Raw genomic sequence first — 18,121 nt, forward strand, 5'->3', positions numbered from 1 at the left:
CAAAGGACAGCCAAGTGCTGGCTGCTGCACTGGGGTGGTGGGCTCCAGGCAGAAGTTTGCACTTGTTCAGTTCACTGTCGCCAGCTGCTTGTCTTCTTCTCTGTCTTCCTCACCTGTGTCCCTCCTCCACTGGGGTGGAAGATGGGATGGTTGGTCAGAAGGTGCTGTATCCTCTAGGGCAGTGATGCTCAGCCTAGCTACACATTAGAATGGCTGGAAGTGTTAGGCTCTACCCCAGAGCAGGCTGGTAGTGGGACCTGGCATCGGGGATATTTAAAAGCTTCCCAGATGATTTTAGTGCAGTCATGGTCCAGAATCACTGTGGTTGGGCAGCAGTTTTCAGAGTGTATCTGTGGATGACCTGTATCAGAATCATTGGGTGTTTTTTTTTTTTTTTTTTTGGCTGCAATGTGAGACTTGCCGGATCTTGGTTCCCTGTCCAGGAATTGAATCTGGGGCCATGGCATTGAAAGCTCTGAGTCCTAACCACTGGACTGCCTGGGAGTTCCCCATAGGGTGACTTTTTAAAAATGCAAATTCTGGAATTCCTAAATTTGAAACCAAATCAAGTTTTAACAGTAGTAAACGTGGTTTTGAATCATACCAAGTGCAACCTGCCAGTATCCAGATCTTGGTTTAAATGTCCTTAGTATTAAGAAATAACTAAAGAACAAAAAGTCTTAGAAGCCCTAGAGTGAGAAATGATTCAGTAACTAGTTGATCTTGAATTCTGGTGTGAGTAACTAGGAACTGCTTCTGAGAAAGTGGCTATCAAGTCCCCAGAAATCCTTTATAGGTATAAAATCATAGCTAATGTTTAGTAAAATGTTTTCTTGTGTGCCAGGCACTGAGATTTGAACTGAACACTTTTTTTTATTGGAGTATAGTTGATTTTCAATGTTGTGTTAGTTTCAGGTGTTCAGCAAGGTGAATCAGTTTTGCATACAGCTACTCTTTTTTTAGATACTGTTCCCATATCGGCTATTACAGAGTATTGAGTGGAGTTCCCTGTGCTATATAATAGGTCCTCATTTTTTATCTATTTTATATATAATATTGTCTATATGTCAATCCCAGTTGCCCAGTTCATCCCTTCCCCTCTTCTCCCCGGTAACCTTATTTTCTACATCTGTAGCTCTATTTCTGTTTTGTGGATACATTCATTTGTACTCTTTTTTGACATTCCGCATATAAATGAACTTTGTACTTTAAACTCATTATTTACCATTTTCAGTTCAGTCACTCAGTCGTGTCCGACTCTTTGCGACCCCATGGACTGCAGCACGCCAGGCTTCCCTGTCCATCACCAACTCCCGGAGTTTACCCAAACTCATGTCCATTGAGTCAATGATGCCATCCAACCATCCCATCCTCTGTCATCCCCTTTTCCTCCCACCTTCAGTTTTTCCCACCATCAGGGTCTTTAAAAATGAGTCAGTTCTTCGCATCAGGTGGCCAAAGTATTGGAGCTTCAGCTTCAGCATTTTACAGATGGGGAAAACTGAGGCTCACAGACATTAAGTACTTATATCGAAAACATACGGTAAGTAGTGTAGACTGGATCTGAACCAGATATACATGTGATAACAAAACTCACGGATGGCAGCATGGATGACATCACTGATTTGAAGGACTTGAGTTTGAGCAGGCTCCGGGAGTTGGTGATGGACAGGGAAGCCTGGCGTGCTGCAGTCCATGGGGTCGCAAAGAGTTGAGCACGACTGAATGACTGAACTGAGCTGAATAAAGCTCATGACCTTAACCATTCCTCAGTTCCTTCTGCTGTGCAACCAGATACTGGCAAAACCTCTCTTCCTCTCTACCCCGTCTTTATGGTGAAATCAAGAGGAAAAAAAGGAAGCTATCAAACAACTGAAAGTACTAACTTGCTCCTTACCATTTTCTGTGCATTCTTCTACACGTACACAAAGCAGCCAGGGATCACTGACGTTTACTTTGGAAGCCCTGAACTTGCATTTTATTTTCATTGCTTAGATTCTTCTTTTATGATGTGTTGCCATTCCTGTGCTTGAACTGGAGCTTTGTTACTGCTTTATGTGAGGAGCTACAATGCAAACAGAATAAGCAAAGCATAATCTCCTGATTTTATCGCCCTTGTTTAAACCTGTTCCTAGGTTAGAAATGTGGGTGTGATCAGGAGTGAACTTGATGCTCTAACTTAGAAAGTGACTGTGTCTGTATTAGTTAAGTTACATGAAAGAATCATGAACTGGAGGGGTCATTATAGAAAAAAGAAATCTGGGTGTGTGTGTGTTGGGAGGTGTGTGGGAGGGGAGGGAACCTCACATTTATGAAAGACCTTAAACAGATATTGTTGATTTTATCTCCAAATCAGGTCATAGAGCAGTCATTGGAACCATATGTGTGTTTATAGCATTAATAATTTTTCTTTATAAAGTCAACTTTACTGAGGTATACTTTATATACAACAAAATCCAACAGGTCTAAGTATACAATATGATGAATTTTGATAAATATATTCAGTTGGGGTTTGCATTAATTTTTGACAGCTTTATTAAAACATAATTCACAAACCTTATGATTCACCTGTTTAAAGTGTACAGTTTGATGGTTTTCAGTGTATTCACAGACATGTACAACTATCACTGTAATCAATTCTAAAATATTTTCATCAGCCCCCAAAAGAAACCTTATATCTGTCAGCAGTCATTTCTTTTTTTCTCCCAATTCTTTCAGTCCTAGGCAATGACTCACCTACTTTCCGTAGACTTGCCTGTTCTGGAAGGTTCATAGAAATGGGAACCATGTAATATGTAGTCTTTGGTGATTGGCTGCTTTCCCTTAGTACTTAATACAGTGTTTTTAAGGTTCATACATGTTGTAACATGTGTAATACTTCATTCATTGCTGAATAATATCATTGTGTATGGAAATAGACTCACAGAAATGGAGAACTTGTGTTGCCAAGGGTAAGGGTGGGGAAGGGATGAACTGGGAGTTTGGGACTATCTGATGCAAACTGTTACACACAGGATGGTAAGCAACAAGGTCCTATTGTATAGCATAGGGAACTATATTCAATACCCTGTAATAACAATAATGGCAAAGAGTGTGAAAAAGAATTACATATATACAGAAATGCTTCATTGTAAAACACTTCATTGTACAACAGAAACACTTCATTGTAAACCAACAATACTTCAATAAAATGATTTTTTTAAAAAATGGAAGAATAAAACAACCTACCTCCTCAGTTAACTTGGAGACCGAAAGCTAAATACAATTTATAGTAAAGAAAAAATTCCATTGTGTAGATATACCACGTTTTATTTATTATCAGTTGTTGGATATCCGGGTTGTTTCTACTTTTTTGGCTGGTAGCATTGATTTCTTTTAAGATTTTTTTTATAAGGACCATTTTTAAAGTCTGTTGAATTTGTTACAATATTCTTCTGCTTTATGTTTTATTTTTTTGGCTGCAAGGCATGTGGAATCTTAGCTCCTGACCAGGAATTGAACTCAGATCGTCTGCATTAGAAGACGAAGTCCGAATCACTAGACCATCAGGGAAGTCCCCTAGCACTGATTTTTAAAGAGTAAACTTAATAGATACCTTGATTTTTAAATCCTCATTTAGGCTTTTTTTTTTTTCTTTACTAATATGCCAGGAGTATAAAGTAGCTTGGACTTCCCAGGTGGTGCTTGTGTTGAAGAACCTGCCTGCCAGTGCAGGAGACGCAAGAGACCTGGGTTCGATCCCTGGGTTGGGAAAATCCCCCATGGCAACTCACTCCCGTATTCTTGTTTGGAGAATTCATGGATAGAAGAGCCCTGGGGGGCTACAGTTCATAGGGTCACAAAAAGTCAGATACAACTGAAGCGGCTGAGCACGCGTGCATGAAGTATCTTAGTCCTCCCCTGACTACTGGGACAGTCTGATTAAGGTCACAACAACTGGATTTACAGTTGTACTAAAATTCTTGTTTGGAGTGAATTCTCTTTCATCACTATTTAATTTTGTGGAAAATGCATATAGAACTGTAGATATAGAAATATATGTACATAGACATGTGTATGTATATGCGTGTGCCTGCTCAGGCTGTCAGTTGTGTCTGACTCTGTGACCCTATGGATTGCAGCCTGCCAGACTCCTCTGTCCGTGGGATTCTCCAGGCAAGAATGCTAGAGTGAGTTTCCATTTCCTCCTCCAGGGGATTTTTCTACCCAGGTATCGAACCCATGTCTCCTTCGTCTTTTGCACTGCAGGCAGATTCTTTACTGCTGGGCCATCAAGGAGGCCCTAATCTATATGTGCGTGTATATGTATAAAATAAGGAGAACTCATATGGTTTTACAAGGAGTTTTAAAGTTAACTTACAAAGACAGCATGTAGTTTCTTTTTCTTTTTAAAAATAATATTGATATATAACAAATTATTTTACTTCAGAAATCATAAACTGTGCTGATTATGAAATGTCATTGGTAAGTGTCAAAATTGATACAATGACTATTACTTTTGAAGGACTAACATTGGTGTTCAGTTCAGTTCAGTTCAGTCGCTCAGTCGTGTCTGACTCTTTGCGACCCCATGAATCGCAGCACGCCAGGCCTCCCTGTCCATCACCGTCTCCCGGAGTTCACTCAGACTCATGTCCATCGAGTCCGTGATGCCATCCAGCCATCTCATCCTCTGTCGTCCCCTTTTCCTCCTGCCCCCAATCCCTCCCAGCATCAGAGTCTTTTCCAGTGAGTCAACTCTTCGCATGAGGTGGCCAAAGTACTGGAGTTTCAGCTTTAGCATCATTCCTTCCAAAGAAATCCCAGGGTTGATCTTCAGAATGGACTGGTTGGATCTCCTTGCAGTCCAAGGGACTCTCAAGAGTCTTCTCCAACACCACAGTTCAAAAGCATCAATTCTTCAGCGCTCAGCCTTCTTCACAGTCCAACTCTCACATCCATACATGACCACTGGAAAAACCATAGCCTTGACTAGACGGACCTTAGTCAGCAAAGTAATGTCTCTGCCTTTGAATATACTGTCTAGGTTGGTCATAACTTTTCTTCCAAGGAGTAAGTGTCTTTTAATTTCATGGCTGCAGTCACCATCTGCAGTGATTTTGGAGCCCAAAAAATAAAGTCTGACACTGTTTCCACTGTTTCCCCATCTATTTCCCATGAAGTGATGGGACCAGACACCATGATCTTTGTTTTCTGAATGTTGAGCTTCAAGCCAACTTTTTCACTCTCCTCTTTCACCTTCATCAAGAGGCTTTTTATTTCCTCTTCACTTTCTGCCATAAGGGTGGTGCCATCTGCATATCTGAGGTTATTGATATTTCTCCCAGCAATCTTGATTCCAGCTTGTGTTTCTTCCAGTCCAGCGTTTCTCATGATGTACTCTGCATATAAGTTAAATAAGCAGGGTGACAATATACAGCCTTAACGTACTCCTTTTCCTATTTGGAACCAGTGGTTATTCTATTTGAAAATATATAAATCAATAGTTTACGTTTTTGACCCAGAAGAAACTTACATTATTTTAAAGCTTTATGCTACTCATAAATTATCAAAAATCAGTCATAATAGTTTTGACACTCTTGTAACTGCAGATGTTACACTTCTCACCCCTAAAACACATCATAGAACTAAAGTGCTTGAGAAATAGGAAAGTGAAAGTAGATGTGAAATGATAGGAGAAGTCAAGAACTAGGTACAGGCATCATTAATTATACATCTTTTTTTTAATTTTTAAATAATAAGACTTTTAAAAATGGAGACGGCAGAGATGATGAAGGATAGGGGAGCCTGGCATGCTGCGGTCCATGAGATTGCAAAGTCGGACACGACTGAACAACTGAACTACAACAAATAGTTGATTTACAATGTTGTATTGGTTTCAGTTGTACAGAAAAGTGATTCAGTTTTATACTGTATATATAATATATATGTATAAAATGTATATATATACACATATAGATATATATGGAGCATTCATAGTCAACAAGAGAGTCTGAAATGCAGTGCTTGGGCACAATCTCAAAAACAACAGAATGATCTGAGTTCCTTTCCAAGGCACACCATTCATCATCATAGTAATCCAAGTCTATGCCCCAACCAATAATGCTGAAGAAGCTGAAGTTGAACATCCCTATGAAGACCTACAACACTTTCACAAACTAACACCAAAAAACAGATGTCCATTTCATCACAGGGGATTAGAATGCAAAAGTAGGAAGTCAAGAGATACCTGGAGTAAAAGGCAAGTTTGGCCTTGGAGTACAAAGTGAAGCAAGACAAAGGCTAACAGAGTTTTGTCAAGAGAACACACTGGTCATAGCAAACACTCTCTCCCAACAACACAAGAAACGACTCTGCACATGGACATCACCAGATGGTCAATACCGAAATCAGATTGATTATATTTTTGCAGCCAAAGATGGAGAAACTCTATACAGTCAGCAAAACACAAGACCCAAAACTGACTGTAACTCTGATCTTGAGCTCCTTAGCAAAATTCAGGCTTAAACTGAAGAAAGGAGAGAAAGCCACTAGGCTATTCAGGTATGACCTAAATCAGATCCCTTATGGTTATACAGTGAAAGTGGCAAATAGATTCAGGGGATTAGAACTTGTAGACAGAGTGCCTGAAGAAGTAGTCAGGAGGCAGTGACAAAAACCATCCCAAGGAAAAAGAAATGCAAGAAGGCAAAGTGGTTGTGTGAGGAGGCTTTACAAATAGCTGAGGAAAGAAAATAAGTGGAAGGCAAGGGGGAAGGGGAAAGATATACCCAACTGAATGCAGAGTTCCAGAGAATAGCAAGGAGAGATAAGAAGGCCTTCTTAAAGGAACAATGCAAAGAAATAGAGGAAAATAATAGAATTGAAAGAGTAGAGATCTCTTCAAGAAAATTGGCGATATCAAGGAAACATTTCATGCGAGGATGGTCATGATAAAGGACAGAAATGGTAAAGACTTAACAGAAGCTGAAGAGATTAAGAAGTGGCAGGAATACACCGAAGAACTATACAAGAAAGGTCTTAATGACCCCAATAACCATGATGGTGTGGTCACTCACCTACAGCCGGATATCTTGGAGTGTGAAGTCAGGTGGGTCTTAGGAAACATTACTATGAACAAAGCTAGTGGAATTGATGGAATTCCAGCTGAGCTATTTCAAGTCCTTAAAAATGATGTGTTGAAGTGCTGCACTCAATATGCCAGCAAATTTGGAAAATTTAGCAGTGGCCACGGGACTGTAAAAGGTCAGTTTTCATTCCAGTCCCAAAGAAGGGCAATGCCAGAGAATGTTCCAACTGTTGTACAGTTGTGCTCATTTCACATGCTAGCAAGATTATGCTCAAAATCCTTCAAGCTAGGCTTCAGCAGTATGTGAATTGAAAATTTCCAGATGTACAAACTGGGTTTAGAAAAGGCAGAGAAGCCAGAGATCAAATTGCCAACATTGATTGGATCATGGAGAAAGCAAGGGAGTTCCAGAAAAACATTTACTTCTTCTTCATTGACTATGTGGAAGCCTTTGACTGTATAAATCATAGCAAACTGGAATATTCTTAAAGAGACTGAAGTAAAACCAGACCACCTTAACTGTCTCCTGAGAAACCTGTATTCAGGTCAAGAAGCAGTGGCTAGAACCCCACATTGAACAACGGACTGGTTCAAAACTGGGAAAGGAGTATACATCAAGGCTGTATATTGTCACCCTGCTTATTTAACATATATGCAGAGTACATCATGCGAAATGCCAGGCAGAATGAATCCCAAGCTGGAATCAAGATTGCCAGGAGAAATACCAACAACATCAGATATGCAGATATCTCTCTGATGTCTAAAAGTGAAAAGGAACTAAAGATCCTCTTGATGAAAGTGAGAAAGGAGATTGAAAAAGCTGGCTTAAAAGTCAACTTTCAAAAAATTAAGATGATGGCATCCAGTCCCATCGCTTCATGGCAAATTGATGGGGGAAAAGTGGAAGCAGTGACAGATTTTATTTTCTTGGCTCAAAAATCACTTTGGATGATGACTGCAGCCATGAAATTAAAAGACACTTGCTCTTTGGAAGGAAAACTATGACAAACCTAGATAGCATGTGACAAAGCAGAGACATCACTTTGCTGATGAATGTCCATCTAGTCAAAGCTATTTTTTTCCAGTAGTCATGCATGGATGGAAAGTTGGGCCATAAAGAAGGCTGAGCATGGAGGAATGGATGCTTTAGAACTGTGGTGCTGGAGAAGACTCTTGAGAATCCCTTGGATAGCAAGGCGATCAAACCTGTCAATCCTAAAGGAAATCAACCCTGAATATTCATTGGAAGGAGTGATACTGAAGCTGAAGCTCCAATAGTTTGCCCAACTGATGGGAACAGCCAGCGCATTGGAAAAGACCCTGTTGTTGGGAAAGATTGAAGGCAAAAGGAGAAAGATGAGATGTTTAGATAGCTTCACTGACTCTGTGGATCTGAATTTGAGCAAACTCTGAGAGAGAGTGAAGGACAGGGTATCCTGATGTACTGTGAGTCACAAAGAGTCAAACATGACTTAGTGAAAGAGCCACAACAATGAACTTTAGTATGTATTAGTATATATTTCTTTATCTATAATAAGCTTAATTCACAATAATTCACAAAGAATTACTTGCTTACCTTTTTTTTTTATCACAGCACCCAAAGGCTGATTTGTTTACCTACAATTTTATTAGAATTCCCAGTTCTCAGAATCCCTTTCTCCCAAACTGGTAGCAGGCAATGAATGATGTATGTTTGGAGGGGCAAAGGCACAATGGGGAAAGAGCAATGCTAACCCTAGAAGAGCTCTGGCAGAGCAGATCTGCTTTTTAGTTTATGAAACTTGCTACCTGTACTGGAGTCAGAACTAAAACAGAATTTCTAGGAACTTCTAGAAATTTAATTCTTATTTTATGGTTGCTTTACAATGTTGTGTTAATTTCTGCTGTGCAGCAAAATGAATCAGCTATACTGTAGGAGCTTTTGAATGTGTTTTCTTTTGACAGATAAGATTCACATGTGATAAAATTCACCCACCTACTGTGTACTGTTGAGTGGATCTTATTCAAGAGTTGTGCATACTATACCAAAATCTAATTTTAAAACATTTAAAAAATAATTGTTGGACTACGCTGGTGGTTCGGTGGTTAAGACTCTGAGCCCCCACTGTAGGGGATGTGGGTTTGATCCCCGGTCAGGGAAGTTCCACATGCCAAAAGGTTCAGCCAGTGAATAAATAAAAATAATTGTAAAATATTTTCATCACTCCAAAGAAACCTTGTCCCTTTAACAGTCATTCTCCATTTCCACTCCTCAAACTTTTCCAAAGTGGCCACTGCCTTTGCATCCCCACCAGCAATACGGGAGGCTGTCTGTGGTCTACTTCCTTGCCCATACTTTAGACCTGCCCACATGACTGTGGCATTAATGTGACTGAGGAAAGGTCATGAAACCCAGGCTAATTCAGACTTTTGACATTCCTCACAGTTGGATGCCTAGATGAAGATAAAATCAACCTGGAATAAACTGTTTCCCCCTGAGATGTAGCCCATGATTGTAGGCTCTCAATTAAAATAAAGTAATAATTCAGCACCACATAATTTGGTAGTGATTGAGATTCAAATAAAAATTTGCTGTTTTTGCCTACTTTTGTTCAAGTAGAAAATGTGTCTAGGAATCCTTAGAGAGATATTTAATGGTAACATTCAAAAAGGAGTTACTAGAGAAAAATCACTGAGGCAGCTATGACTGAAAATAAGACCAAAGAGTTGTAAATCACTCTGTATTTGACAAAAGATAGTGTAGAACATTTGTATACATTTCAGGGACAGGAAGCTTCTGTGTCAACATTAATGTTCATAAATGTCAAATGCGCAATTCTGACATCCCATCCTATATCCAGGAGAATAGAAATTTTCAGCCAGTGTAGAGTTGAGGAAATAACAAAGACTTGGCATCACTTGAACAGAACTGAATGCCATCTAAGATGGTAGAGCTTAAAAGTTTTCCGTGAGTGTAATGTAGACTTTCATCAACAGTCCTTTTCATTTTCTGAAGGAAATGTCTTGAAATTTACCTAACTCTCCTTTTCCTTTAACAGAACAAATGCTAACTTTAGGAGTACATGCTATCCTTTATACTAATGATGATCTAATATTATTGAATGGTTTAATTTTATTATGGTTCATTTTATTTATTGTTCTTCTTTCTTGTCCAAGGGAGGTTTATAATAATACGTGGGCTAGATCTATTTTTAAAGACCTACATTTTTTACTTCATCAGGCATTTTAAATTATAAAATATTTCATATAATTTTTAAGGATACTTTCCATTTACAGTTATTACAAAATATTGGTTATATTCCCTGTGGTGTACAGTACATCCTTGAGCCTATCTTATACCCAGTTGTTCGTACCTCCTCTCCCCCACCCCTGTATTGCCCTTCCTCCCCACTGGTAACCACTATTAATAGTTGTCTATAAGTCTGCTTATTTTTGTTGTATTCACTAGGTGTATTTTTCAGATTCCACATGTAAGTGGTATCATATAGTATTTGTCTTTCTCTGTCTGACTTATTTCACTAAAACATAACGCCCTCCAAGTCTATCCATGTCACTGCAAATGGTAAAATTTGGCAGTTTTTTGTGGCTGGATGGTATCTCATTGTATACGTACTCCACATCTTCTTTATCCACTTATTTGTTGATGAAATCTTAATTAGATTACTTCCCTACCTTGGCAATTGTGAGTAAGGCTGCTCTGAACATTGGGATGCATGTATCTTTTCAAATTAGTGTTTTTATCTTTTTTGGTATATACCCAATAGTAGAAATGCTGGCTCACATGCTAATCTTATTTTTATTTTTTTGAGAAACCTCAATACTGTTTTCCACAGTGACTGTACCAATTTATGTTCCCACCAACAATGTACAAGGTTTCCTTTTCTCTACATCCTTGTCAACATTGTTATTTGTGTTCTTTTTGACAATAGCTATTCTGACTTCCCTGGTGGCTCAGACGGTAAAGCGTCTGTCTACAATGCGGGAGACCCAGGTTCAATCCCTGGTTTGGGAAGTTCCCCTGGAGAAGGAAATGGCAATTCACTCCAGTACTATTGCCTGGAAAATCCCATGGACAGAGGAGCCTGATAGGCTACAGTCCACAGGGTCGCAAAGAGTCGGATACGACTGAGTGACTTCATTCATTTTTTATTCTGACGTAAATGAGGTGATGTTTAATTATGGTTTTGATTTGCATGTCCCTGATGATTAGCAATATTGAGCACCCCTTCATGTGTCTGTTGGCCGTCTGTATTTCCTCTTTGGAAAAATATTTATTTAGTCCTTCTGTCTATTTTTTAATTGGCTTATTGTGTGTTTTTTTGATGTTGAATTGTATGAGCTGTTTATATATGTTGAATACTAATCCCCGATCTGTCATATCATTTGTAGGTATCTTCTCCCATTCAGTAGGTTGATGACTATCTTTAGTGTTATGTTTGAATTCCTTTTTCTTTTTTGTGTGTATATCTATTACAGATTTTTGGTTTGTGGTTACCATGAAGTTTTTAATATAGAAGTCTGTATTTATATGTGCTGGTTTTAAGTTACTGATCTCTTAGTTTCAAATTCATTGCTCCTGCTCCTGCCTTGATTGCCTGCATTTCCCTGTGACTCCTAAACATTTACTTTCCACCCAACCTCTGTGGCACTTCACCATATACACTTGTGCATGCATCTTACCTTCCTAATGGGGTTATAAGCTCCTAGGTGGCAAGGGCTATGCCTTATATTTCTTCTGAGGTCCCTTGGTGTCTATTGCAATATAATTTAAATTGAAAGTGATCAAAAAATTTCTGGAATGAGGATCCCATTTGTATAACACAGCATTTCTGTAAATATTAGGATAAACAGGCTTAGTGGAAATTTCAGTTAATTAGTTTTTAATTACCTTTTTTTGGAATATAGTTGCTTTACAATGTTGTGATAGTTTCTACTGTACATCAAAGTGAATCCACCATATGTATACATAGATTCCCTCCTTTTTGGATTTTTTTCTCATTTAGTTGCTCCCAGAAAGCACTGAGTAGAGTTCCCTGAGCTATACCATGGCTTCTGATTAGTAATCTATTTTATACATAGTAAAAATAGTGTATATATGACAGTCTCAATCTCCCAATTCGTCCCACCTCCCCTTTCCCTCTCTTGGTGTCCATATGTTTGTTCTGTACATCCATGTCTCTATTTCTGTTTTTCAAATAAAGTTCATCTATACCATTTTTCTAGGTTCCATATGTATGTGTTGATATATAATAATTCAATTAATTTAAGCTCAGTCCGTTCTGAAGATCAGCCCGGGGATTTCTTTGGAAGGAATGATGTTAAAGCTGAAACTCCAGTACTTTGGCCACCTCATGCGAAGAGTTGACTCACTGGAAAAGACTCTGATGCTGGGAGGGATTGGGGGCAGGAGGAGAAGGGGACGACCGAGGATGAGATGGCTGGATGGCATCACGGACTCGAGGGACGGGAGTCTGAGTGAACTCCGGGAGTTGGTGATGGACAGGGAGGCCTGGCGTGCTGCGATTCATGGGGTCACAAAGAGTCGGACATGACTGAGCGACTGAACTGAACTGAACTGAAGCTCTTTATTCACAAGAATACCAGGAAAGACATTTTATCATATTGGATCATAAGCTATGAAGAAGGAGAATGAGTAAGATGAAATTTTCAGAAAAAAATGGTAACTCATATCTATATTTCCTTATTTTGTGGTCATAGACTGTACATCTAAGTTTAACCTTTGACCCAAACCAGATCAAGCTGGGTGTGCATAGTTAAAATAATCAACTTGAAATTACTGCACACTCACAGCATGTTTATTCTGTTGCACTTAAACAAATGCCAGCTAACTTAAAATAATTTACTAGGTTAGCTCTGAGGATGAAATGGAAGGCTGGAGGAACCAGGCCTGGATATCCCTTGGGAGCCAAGGTAGTAGGATTTGACAGAGGATTTCTTTAATGCACTGCCACTGGGATCAATAATCCCAAATATTTTTCTTTTATTAGAACATTGCACTCAAGTTCAGGATCCTGGGGAAGAGGTCCTACTGGCCTTGCTTGGTTCAGGTTCTATTTTATAGGTCAGGATCAAAGACCTCTTGGTTAACAGTCCCACCAACCTTCTATCCATGAGGAAAGACCCAAGTGCTCCAAAGAAAATTGGCTACCATTACAACAAGGAGGAAAGGCTAGTCTAGTTGTGAAGTCACCTTATGGAATATAGAAAATCAGAAAAAGCCGGTGAGAGACATCTAAAGGATAGCAGATTACAGGAGAAAGATGTTGCCCTGGCAGAAAATAAGAAATAACTAAATGGTATTTTTCACCATGTTCTGTTCAGACTACCTGTGTCTCAAATTCTGAGACAACGAAAGGTCAGAAGCTCTTAGCCAACTCTTTAAAACACTTGTCATTCTAGTCCCAGTTGATACATATGGGAGCTTTGTATTTCAAAGATTTGCTCTCCCAAACATTTACTGTGAGAAGAATTTCTCTGGCTCCTGTCCTGTGTGTTGAAATGTCACTCAAGGCAAGACAAAGCAAAGCAACGCGTGGCCACAGGTATCTGGTGTATAAAGGCATTTCTGTCTACTTCAGTTTGAAAACTTGCAAGGGAGATACTCCTTACCTTTTCACTCCCCTTTCCTTTCCCTCCAGAAAACTCTGACTCTTTTAAGATCATGGTGCTTTGCCTTTGTAAATGTGTACTTTTTCTGGACAGCTGTACCTTGAAGATTTGAATGAAGGACAATCTCTTATACATTAAAAAATGTTAATTAATTAATTTATGACTGTGTGGCTCAGAGGGTAAAGCGTCTGCCTGCAATGCAGGAGACTTGGGTTCGATCCCTGGGTCAGGAAGATCCCCTGGAGAAGGAAATAGCAACCCACTCCAGTACTCTTGCCTGGAAAATCCCATGGACAGAGAAGCCTGGTAGACTACAGTCCATGGGATCGCAGAGAGTCGGACACGACTGAGCGATTGCTTGCTTGTTTGTGCTGGGTCTTCGCGGCTGCACGGGCTTTTCTCTAGTTGCAGCAAGCGAGGACTGCTCTGAAGTTGTAGTGTGCTGGCTTCTCCATGCAGCGGCTTTTCTCGTTTTGGAGCAGGGACTCTAGGGTGCGTGGGCTTCGGTAATTGTGGCTCCCAGGCTCAAGAGCACAGGCTCAGTACTTTCAGCCCACAGGTTTAGTTGCTCCTTGGCACGTGAAATCTTCCAGGATCAGGGATCAAACCTGTGCCTCCAGCATTGGCAGGTGGACTGCTTACCACTAAGCCGCCAGGGAAGCCCTGCATTTGGTTTTTTATACAACCTTTTGGCCTCCTTAGGCATTTGGTTATTGAAGTCATACATTGTCTAGTTTAGGGAATTAAGACTATCTTTTCTTTAAAAGGTATTCTAAATAGGAATTGCAGAGTACCACTGTGTTGTCTCTAGAAGGAACAGAATTTATTATTTACTTTTACAATAGAGTAGGTACTGGAGAGAATAGACTTCTCAGGAAGGGTATATCTGTATACTTCAAAGGATTTTTATATTTGCAAGTATTCTGTCTGCTAACACAGTCATGCGGTCTGAGAGACTAAATTTTAGACTCTACAGTTTTGTGCACAAGTTGTAATATTTTTTGGTTTTCAGTTATGAAATATTGAAAGTTAATTTGTACAAAAAGCTGTGGCAGGTGGTGACATGATTTTTGCCCAGTACTTTGAATGTCAAAGTGAAGAAATTCACCGAGTTGCAGGTAAATTGATGGGTATAGCTATGGCTCTTTTGAAAAAGTGAAAGTGAAGTCGCTTAGTTGTGTCTGACTCTTTGTGACCCCATGGATTATAGCCTACCAGGCTCCTCTGTCCATAAGATTTTCCAGGCAAGAGTACTGGAGTGGGTTGCCATTTCCTTCTCTAGGGGATCTTCCTGACTCAGGGATTGAACCCAGTTCTCCTGCATTGTAGGCAGAGGCTTTATTGTCTGAGCCACCAGGGAAATCTCTCTTAAGGTGGCTAAATTCCTTAGCATCTAATTAGAGACATGCATGAATGGAAGAATGATATTCCTACTCTCTTCACCTATTTTCTGATGAAACTACAGCCAAGAGAATGGTTTGGCAAAGTCTGTGGATGAAGAGGACTCTGTTGAACCTGACTGTGAAGCTGGCATGGTGAAGGGAGACGGAAAGTAAAGAAGACTGGGAGGCCCTGTCGAGGGCAGGAAGTTCAGACCTTGGGCCTCCAAATCCATTACCATATAGACTACTTCAGGATTTATAAAGAATGAATGTTTTCAAATTCTTTTAAAGTATAATTTTGATACCAAAACCCAGTCAAAATTAAAAACAAAAGAGACAGATCTCACTTATGACTTTAACCCTCCCCCAAAGAGACTGACATAATCAAAATAGAGCCTGAACCAGGGAAGTTTTAGTCTACTAATTCAAGGATGATTCAATAGTAGAAATTAGAGATTTTATTACAATTAAAAGAAAAAAATCACAATCATCTCCATATGCACTGGAAATGCATTTGAGAAAAACATAATACACATTCTTTATAATAACACCTGAAAGTAGAAACTTTTGTCCTTAAGTTTGTGGAATATATCTATCTGAGCCTCAGAAGCAATACCATGGCACGTGAAGGCTTTTCCATTAAAGTTAGAAACTGGACAAAGATATATACTCTGATTATTTAGCATTATTCTGTATGCCTTGTCTCACACAAAGGCAAAAAAAAATTAGACATATGAGAATCCAAAGTAAGGGGTTTGTAGATGGCTATATGACTGTATTGTATTATCAGTTGTATATACCCAAGAAAATCATCGAAGAATCTAATTCAAATAAGAGATTTTATAATAAGGTAGTAGAATCCAAAATTAACATACAGTAGTAATAGCTTTCATACATACAAACAGAGGTAAAGAAATAAGCCTAATTATAATGTTAGCAAAAAGAATAAACTATATAAAAATAAAATAAAAAGAAACACTGAGGAAAACTTTAAACACTAGAACACAAAATAGACTGAACAAATGCAAAGATATGAAATGGAAAGTAGACTCAACATCATAAAAGGAATTTTCCCCCTTAAATCAATTTATAATTTAACTCAGTCATAATGAAAGCACTATCAGATTTTAGAATCAAACTGATTCAGAAGTTCATATAAAAAAGTAAAAAAACAAGTGAAAATCACTCAGTCGTGTCCAGCTCTTTGCAACCCCATGGACTATACAGTCCATGGAATTCTCCAGGCCGGAATACTGGAGTGGGTAGCCTTTCCCTTCTCCAGGGGATCTTCCCAACTCAGGGATCAAACCCAGGTCTCCCACATTGCAGGGAGATTCTTTACCAACTGAGCCACAAGGAAAGCCCCAAAATACTGGAGTGGGTAGCCTATCCCTTCTTTAAGAGATCTTCCTGACCCAGGAATCAAACTGGGGTCTCCTGCATTGTAGGTGGATTCTTTACCAACTGAGCTTTCAGGGAAACCCAAACAAACAAGAAGAGCCAAGAAAATATTGAAAAGGTGTGCAGTGATAGAGAGGAAAGAAAGTATTTGCACTGAAACTTAAAATATATTAAAAATGCTTCAGGACTAATTCTCTGGTGGTCAAGTGGTTAATTCTTTGTACTGTCACTGCTGTGGGTGCAGGTTCAAGCCCTGGTCAGGGAACTAAGATTCCGCAAGCCACAAGGATTGGCCAAAAGAAATAGAAAGACTTAATAGTTAAACAAATCTGGTAATGGTGGGTGACTAGACAGATCATTGGAACAGAAAGGAAAATCCAGAAACACCCATATATACCCAAGAATTAGATATGAATTACAAATGACTTTTCACCTATGAAACAACACATATCATTCAGAGAATGCTGAGAAATTCACGTTAAAGCCAACAAATTGGCAAAAATCCAAAAGTTTTGCAGCACACCCAAAGTTTGCTGGGGCTCAGATAAATTGGTTTAATCCCTTGAAGTCGATTTGCTAATACTAGTTACAATTACAAATCTATATTTGTAGTTGACTCAGCAATTCTTTTCAGATATGTATAAAGATATATGTGAATGTGAGGTTATTCATTACAGCATTGTTTTTCATTGGGAGCAGTGGTTAAAGAATTAAGAATTACTGGGATACAACGTAGCCAAAAGAAGGGAGTAAGGATGGTTATTACACATTGATGTGAAAGATCTTCAAGGTATTTTTCAAGTGAGAAAAAGCAAGACACATACCAATATATATATAACATGCTATTTTTGTGTGTCTTAAAAAAAATTAGAGGGAATCTGTACTTGAGTTTGCTTATGTATTTATAAGGTAATTCTGTGTGAGTGTGTGCTAAGTTGCTTCAGTTCTAGAAACGAGAAACGAGAAGCGTTGGTTACCTTTGAAGGGTATGGAAATTAGACAGCAACTAGGTAGTGGGAGACTGTATATCTTCTGTCATTTTTTTTCCATTTTGAACCAGATGAATGTTTTGTTGAAAAAAGGATGTCTAAGACTATTTGCTCATTTTTGCTTGTGATATTCATAAAGAAACTCTTGAAGGGGACTTCCCTGGTAGTCCAGTGGTTAAGAATCCACCTGCCAATGCGGGGGACATGGATTCCATCCCTGATCTGGGAAGATCCCAGATGCCGTGGTGCAACTAAGCCTGTGTGCCGTAACTACCAAGCCTGTTCCCTAGAGCGCGGGAGCAGGAGCCATGGTTACTGCACCCCAAGTCTAGAGCCTGTACTCTGCAGCAAGAGAAGCCCTGCAGTGAGAAGCTTGCACATAGCACAAGGAAGACCCAGTGCAAAAAAATAAATCAATATGTTCTTTTGAAAAAAAGAAACTCAGGAGGGATACTTGAGTTGGTGAACATTGTGACGTGCTGCCTACCCTCCCTCCAGACCTCCTTTAGGAATGAAAGATTTCTTGCCCCTGAAACTGAAACTGAAGGGCTGCTGACAGATGGCTTCAGGTAACACCCCCCAGGGGTAATGGTTGCCCCTTTTGAATAGAGTCACCTCACCCGAGGTCATGTCCCCTTCCCAGGTGGCCT

Source organism: Budorcas taxicolor, chromosome 5, assembly GCF_023091745.1.
Source record: "Budorcas taxicolor isolate Tak-1 chromosome 5, Takin1.1, whole genome shotgun sequence".
NCBI lineage: Eukaryota > Metazoa > Chordata > Mammalia > Artiodactyla > Bovidae > Budorcas > Budorcas taxicolor.